The following is an 8,132-nucleotide window of genomic DNA, read 5'->3' on the forward strand; positions in this document are numbered from 1 at the left end:
CTCTTGCAGAACAGAAGTAAGGATGCATATCACCTTTCTTGTTTCACTTTTCACTTGCAACAAAAAGCAGTAGCTTCTGATTGGGTGCTTCCAGCACCACCTTTCTAAAATGGCCTTCAGTGTTAGCAACCGTTGACATGAACTGGTGACTTTCTGCCAAAGATCGATTGGTACCAGCACACTGTTCATTAGTGCGATGATAGTCACTCAACCAATCAATTCAAACTTGGACTTTTTGTTCTTTTTTTAAGAGATAATTTGTTCTTTTCTTTTTTCCATATACTCAAGGCAGGATGGCTCATCTGTGCATGCTGTACCAAATTCCTGCCATTATAAGACCTGTTTTGAGGCAATGACGGAGCAGCATATTGAGGTTACGGGCATCTCCAGTTTTTGAGTATTTGCCTAGTGTGATTATAATCTTTGAAATTAACTTTGGAGCCATCATGCTGCAGAGATGGTTTTAGGATTGTCTAGCCTTTCTGGCCTTTGGAACCAGATACAAAGAGACAATAGCTCTTGGCAACAGATCACCCCACTGATGGCTACGATCTTCAACCCAGATGTACTCAGAGCAATTGAATGGGATTATGATGAAGTTAAATTGGCAAAGGCTTGTCCTCTATTTCATCAGAAGATGAGAATGCAAACAGCCATGCCTGGCATCACCCTGCACAATAACCTGGATCTGTCATGAGTTTTTCACTCCTGCAACCTGGAAATATTTGTTCTGCTCAGACAAATAACCCTGTCAAACTACTGGTGGTAACAACCCAACAAGCTTTCTATGGCCATGTGTCAACGGTTTACGGGCTGGTTCGGCCCGGTTCCGTGACTAGAAGGGCGGAGGGATCCGCGGATCCGCGCCCCCGGGAAAAAAAAGAAAATAAGGGACCCCGAAATAATTGAAAACAGTGGCAACAATCTGAGGTAAAACAAAGTAATTTACTAAATATGGTATCAACAGAATTTTATAAGGAGAGAGAATGTGAAATTGATGGTGGATCGGCCTTACCACAACGCTGAGATGAGAAGCGCAGGCAGAGAAGCGCAGGCGAGAAGCGCAGGCAGAGAAGCGCAAGCGAAGCAGCGCAGGCAGAGAAGCGCAAGCGAAGCAGCGCAGGCAGAGAAGAGAGCATCAGGTGACCTTGCCGGGAGTTATATCTCCTCGCTGACCGCAAAGCCCCCTGGGGAAACGTAGCTGCTCTTCTCCGCTGGACAGGCACCCGGAACTTGAGCATCAGCAGTCAAACCCCCAGTACATTGCATGATGTTATGATGTGGAATACCGATAATGAAAAATCATGAAACCATGACATTCCACCCCTTATTCCACATCACTACATCATGCTTAATATAGACAAACAAAATATAAACACACGCACTAGGAATTACTGACTGCACTCCCTCAACATCAAGTTCCCTTGCGGTACACATTGAACATCCCCGTTTTCCTGCATCACCCACCAAGTGGACCCAGGTCCCTGGGCAAAAACAGTTCCACGAAGAGGTTTGTCCTTCTCAGAGGCTGGAATAACCCAAACTGCCTTTCCCAACATATTCTTTACATGTACAACAGGGACTTTATCTCCCTCTACGGTATGTAGGGAGCTGGACTGGGTTGGACCACCACGATTGATAGATCCTCTGGTATTGACTAACCAGGTGGCTTCTGCCAAATGCTTCTCCCAGTGCTTAAATGTACCGCCTCCCATTGCTTTCAGCATAGTTTTTAACAACCCATTGTATCGTTCAATCTTACCTGAGGCCGGTGCATGGTAGGGAATATGGTAAATCCACTCAATACCATGACCTTTAGCCCAGGTACCTACAAGAGAATTTTTAAAATGAGTCCCATTATCTGACTCAATTCTTTCTGGGGTACCATGTCGCCACAGGACTTGTGTCTCAAGACCTAGTATGGTATTTCGGGCGGTAGCGTGGGGTACTGCATAGGTTTCAAGCCACCCAGTTGTTGCCTCCACCATGGTGAGCACATAACGCTTACCATTACGAGATCGTGGCAAGGTGATATAATCAACCTGCCATGCCTCCCCATATTTGTACTTTTGCCATCGCCCTTCCTCCCAGAGAGGTTTCATTCTCTTGGCTTGTTTAATTGTGGCACACGTGTCACAGTCGTGAATGATTTGCGCAATAGCATCCATAGTTAAATCCACCCCTCGGTCTCTAGCCCACTTATATGTCGCATCTCTCCCTTGATGGCCTGAGGTCTCATGGGCCCATCGGGCTAGAAATAATTCACCCTTGTTCTGCCAGTCCAGATCTATTTGGGCCACCTCAATTCTGGCAGCTCTGTCTACCTGATGGTTATTTTGCTGCTCTTCAGTAGCCCTATTCTTGGGCACATGGGCATCTACGTGACGCACCTTTATAACCATATTCTTTATTCGGGCGGCAATATCTTTCCACAGGTCAGCAGCCCAAATAGGTTTACCCTTTCTTTGCCAGTTGTTTTGCTCCCACTGCTGTAACCACCCCCATAGAGCATTTGCCACCATCCACGAGTCAGTGTAAACATAAAGCATTGGCCACCTCTCCCGTTCAGCAACATCCAAGGCCAGTTGGACAGCCTTTACCTCTGCAAATTGGCTCGATTCTCCTTTTCCTTCAGTGGCCTCTGCAACTTGTCGTGTGGGGCTCCACACAGCGGCTTTCCATCTGCGGTGTTTCCCCACAATACAACACGATCCATCTGTGAATAGGGCATATGTCTTCTCATTTTCGGGTAGTTCATTATATGGTGGGGCCTCTTTAGCACGTGATATCTCTTCTGCTGGCGGTGTTCCAAACTTTTTGCCTTCAGGCCAGTCCATGATCACCTCTAGGATTCCTGGACGGTTGAGATTCCCCATCCGCGCTCGCTGCGTAATCAGCGCAATCCACTTACTCCAAGTGGCATCAGTAGCATGATGGGTGGAGGGACCCTTTCCCTTGAACATCCAGTTCAGCACTGGCAGTCGAGGTGCCAGAAGGAGCTGTGTTTCTGTACCGATTACTTCGGAAGCAGCCCGAACCCCCTCATACGCGGCTAAGATCTCCTTCTCAGTTGGAGTGTAGCACTCTTCAGACCCTCTGTACGCCCGACTCCAGAATCCCAGGGGTCGGCCTCGGGTCTCTCCTGAGGCTCTTTGCCACAAACTCCAAGTGGGACCTTTCTCTCCAGCAGCAGTGTAGAGGATGTTCTTCGCATCCTGTTCCATCCGTACTGGCCCCAGGGCCACGGCACGGGCTATCTCTTGTTTAATCTGCTCAAAAGCCTGCTGCTGCTCAGGACCCCACATAAAATCATTCTTCTTCCGTGTCACCTGATAAAGGGGGCTTACAATGAGGCTGTAATTTGGAACATGCATTCTCCAAAAACCCACTACACCCAGGAACGATTGTGTCTCTTTCTTATTAGTGGGTGGAGACATGGCACTGATTTTGTTGATCACATCTGTTGGGATGTGACGACGGCCATCTTGCCACTTTATACCTAGGAACTGAATTTCCTGGGCAGGCCCTTTCACTTTGCTTCGCTTAATAGCGAAACCAGCACGCAGAAGGATCTGGATTATTTGCTCTCCTTTCTCAAAAACTTCCTTTGCTGTGTTGCCCCACACGATGATGTCATCAATATACTGTAAGTGCTCAGGAGCACCTCCCTGTTCCAGTGCAGCTTGGATCAACCCATGGCAAATGGTTGGGCTATGTTTCCACCCCTGGGGCAAACGATTCCAGGTATACTGAATGCCCCTCCAGGTGAAAGCAAACTGTGGCCTAGATTCTTTGGTCAAAGGAATGGAGAAAAAGGCGTTAGCAATATCAATGGTGGCGTACCATTTGGCTGCCTTTGACTCCAATTCATATTGGAGTTCTAACATATCTGGCACAGCAGCACTCAATGGGGGTGTGACTTCATTCAGGCCACGGTAGTCCACCGTCAGCCTCCATTCTCCACTGGCTTTACGCACTGGCCATATGGGGCTGTTAAAAGGTGAGTGAGTCTTGCTAATCACTCCCTGATTCTCTAGTTGGTGAATCAGCTTCTGAATGGGGAGCAAGGAATCCCTGTTGGTGCGGTACTGCCGTCTGTGCACCGTTTTTGTAGCAATCGGTACTTGTTGCTCTTTCACTCGTAGCAACCCCACGGCAGATGGATCTTCTGACAGGCCAGGCAAAATAGACAACTGCTTAACACCTTCTGTGTCTACAGCAGCTATTCCAAAGGCCCATCGATACCCTTTGGGATCCTTAAAATATCCCCTTCTGAGGTAATCAATACCAAGTATGCATGGAGCCCCTGGGCCAGTCACAATAGGGTGCTTTTGCCAGTCTTTACCAGTGAGGCTGATTTCGGCCTCCAACATAGTTAGCTCTTGGGAACCTCCAGTCACCCCATGAATATAAATTGATTTTGTCCCTTGGTGACTCGAGGGCATTAGAGTGCACTGTGCACCAGTATCCACCAGGGCCTTATATTTTCGTGATTCTGATGTGCCAGGCCATCTAATCCACACAGTCCAATAAACTCTATTATCCCTTTCCCCCCCCTGGCTGGGGGCAGGGCCCCTCTATTTGTTACCTTCATTGTCTGCAGCAACTGGAGCAATCACCTTTTTGGAGAAGTTCACCTTGGTGGTTGATTTGTCTTGTAACTCTCTTACCCGTGCTTGAAGTACAGGAGTAGGTTGTTTATGCCACTCCTTCATATCTTCTCCATGGTCACGTAGGTAATGCCACAAGGCAAAACGTGATGTGGTCTTACTGTTGTCACTTGCTCGAGCAGGAGAACGTCTTCTTTTGATGGCTGAGACATTAGATGCCACCGGCTGGGAGGAAATCAAGTTGATGAGCCCCTCCAATAGGCTGTTTTGGGAATTCTGGTCCCCATTTGATGTATCCGTTACCTCCATGGATTTATCAGCTTCAGGCACGGTTGATAGTTTGTCTATTATATCTTCTTGTTTGTTTTCCATTCTGTCCAGCTTTTCAGCTACCTTTGTAATGGCTGAAACACAAGCTCGCAGAGGGCTTAAATGTAACTCAAAGTCTTGAAGTTTATTAACCAATTCACTTATAAGGGGTCTTCTTTCCCCTCTGCCATACATTGCTGCAAATGTGCTGGCGTACCTTTCTGGTGCGGTCTTTGTGAATGTACGCCACATGTTTGGTGTACACCTGACTCTCTCGGGATCATGCTCTTGGTCTGGCTCGTCAGGAATGAAATCGGGGCTATGTAGCATTTCCACCACAGCATATTCTCTTAAATAACAGATGCCTTCTTCCATATCAGCCCATTTCTTTTTCTCAGGCATCAGATCATCTTTGAAGGGGTATCTTTCTTTTACAGCTAACAACATCCGCTTCCAGAGGGTAAAGGCCTGGTTCTGGCATGTACTAATACCTCTGTCAATGGCTGAGTCCCTAGCAACGCCACCCAGTTGGCGAGCTTCTCTACTATCCAGCCACACACTGTTGGCCCCATTGTCCCAACATCGAAGTAACCAAGTGGCAATAGGCTCATTTGGGTGACGTGAAAAGTCTTTTCTCAGACTTCGAATTTCATTCATTTTCAGAGATCGATCAACAATGGTAACGATATCTTGCTCACCTCTTACTCTTTCGGGACTTCTTGTTGCCCTCATTGGCGCCGGTGACCGTGGTCTTACTGAGGGCCCCTCCCCTGGACTTAGGGGTGCTTCTTGTGGATCTTGGAGCCACTCCTCTGGACCTCTCTCCTCTTCTTTCTTCTCTTCTAACTGAGTCGAGATTCGTTTCATTTTCCGTCCTCTTACAGGGGCAAGTGACATCAATTGTGGTGCTTCTTGTAGTTGATCAGGTTGGTCAGTTCCAATGCTCTCATCCTCCAGTTCAGCTCGGAGCCTGTCTCGTTCGATGATGAGAGTATCTAGCTCAGATTGGAGGGTGTCTTGTTGAGATTGAAGACTGTTGAGTTTGGATTGCAGGGAGTCTCTCTCAATTCGGAGGGCATCTCTCTCAGATTGGAGGCTGTTTCTCTCGACCAGGAGACTCTCTCGCTCATTTTGCACTGTTTCCCTGAGACTCTCCTTTTCAATTTCACAAACTCTCTCCCTCTCCAGGATAGTATTGAATAAGGCCCGGTAAGCATTAGCCAGGCCCCAAATAATTTGGGCCTCCTCAGATCTTCCTGAGCCGCGACATTCCTGTCTCAAATATCTGTTTAAATTTTCAGGGTCTTTCAGGTGTTCTGGAGTAAAGTTCCATGACACCGAAGATTTCCATCTCTCTAAAGTCTCACCCAGGCCTCTCCACATTCCCTGCCACTCAGTATTTACTGGTTTTGGGGCAGACTTCCTCAAAATATAATAAATACTAATAATAAGTGAAATGGTGAGCAGTACATTCACGGAGATTAATAACGTGATCAGGTGAGCATTGAAAATCCACATAAAGAATTCAAAGGAGAGGCTGGAAACCTGCTTAAAAATCCCCAACCCTGTAAAATTAGCAGCTCCCTCTGGAATGGTATGCCACATAATATGCAGATGCCACATAGTTATTTCCATCCATGTTTTCAATTGGCTATATATACCTATTGCTCCATAGAGCAAAGTGGTGAACTTAATTAAGGCCCAGTATGTTTTTAGCATTAAGAAAGAAGAGACAGTGGCATGCAGCCCCTTAAAAGGCAGTTTCAGTAGAGAAAGCATTTTTTCTCTTTTTTTTTTTTTTTTCTTTTACAGAAACAAGATAGCAAGGCTCAAAGTTTACAAATATCCTAGAGTATTGGCCGTCCGCCTGGACTTTTCAAGGTCACGCTTTCAGACAGTACTGGTGAAACAGATAAACTTTCCCAATGAAGCTGTCTGAGAGCGGAGAGAGAGATTTGTTCAAAAAGCTAAAAAGCAACTGTTGCCCGCATTCTCCACCAAGAATGTCAACGGTTTACGGGCTGGTTCGGCCCGGTTCCGTGACTAGAAGGGCGGAGGGATCCGCGGATCCGCGCCCCCGGGAAAAAAAAGAAAATAAGGGACCCCGAAATAATTGAAAACAGTGGCAACAATCTGAGGTAAAACAAAGTAATTTACTAAATATGGTATCAACAGAATTTTATAAGGAGAGAGAATGTGAAATTGATGGTGGATCGGCCTTACCACAACGCTGAGATGAGAAGCGCAGGCAGAGAAGCGCAGGCGAGAAGCGCAGGCAGAGAAGCGCAAGCGAAGCAGCGCAGGCAGAGAAGCGCAAGCGAAGCAGCGCAGGCAGAGAAGAGAGCATCAGGTGACCTTGCCGGGAGTTATATCTCCTCGCTGACCGCAAAGCCCCCTGGGGAAACGTAGCTGCTCTTCTCCGCTGGACAGGCACCCGGAACTTGAGCATCAGCAGTCAAACCCCCAGTACATTGCATGATGTTATGATGTGGAATACCGATAATGAAAAATCATGAAACCATGACACCATGTTTTCTCTGGAAGTCTTTTCCCACGTTATCTGTGTTCTATAAATTTCAGTGGTCTCCATCAGGGGCTGCACTGAGCCTCCCAACTCTTGGGCAGAGACAGCATGTCCCATGAGCTGTCTTTCTGGGGTAGAACATGCCAGCATCTCACTGCTGCAGTTCCATTACAGAAGTGTTGATCTGTTTTGGTATCTTCATCCTCATGCTCTTTTTTTTTCTTACACTGCAAAGCTGTGTTCTTTCAGAACCAGAACAACTGGGCATGCTGTATCTGAGAGCTTTCCTTTACATTGGAAAATGTGCATATAGCTCTTTTGTGTATCAGTGGGAGGTTGGAATACATAGTAATATCAGAGGCTTGTATTTAAAAAACTGACTGATGATTCTTGCTGCCCAGCTTTGAGGCACATGAAAGGAACATGATTTGAAGACACACTGTGCTCTGACAATCAGGCCAGCCAGTTATACACCCAAAGCACTTGTTTCTTATTATAATCCCAGCTGAAAAATGGCAAAAAAAAAAAAAAAAAAAAAAAAGGGGAGGCACAAACACAGAATACTTGTTATCTATGTAATTTTTACAGTGGCAGTCCTCTGCTTTCCCTAATTTCTTTGCAATTTACATATAAATGAGACATCGTATCACTGGGTAGTTTTATTTCCCCAAAACATTGCCAAGTATGTT

Source organism: Meleagris gallopavo, chromosome 16 (genome assembly GCF_905368555.1).
Source record: "Meleagris gallopavo chromosome 16, MGAL_WU_HG_1.1, whole genome shotgun sequence".
NCBI lineage: Eukaryota > Metazoa > Chordata > Aves > Galliformes > Phasianidae > Meleagris > Meleagris gallopavo.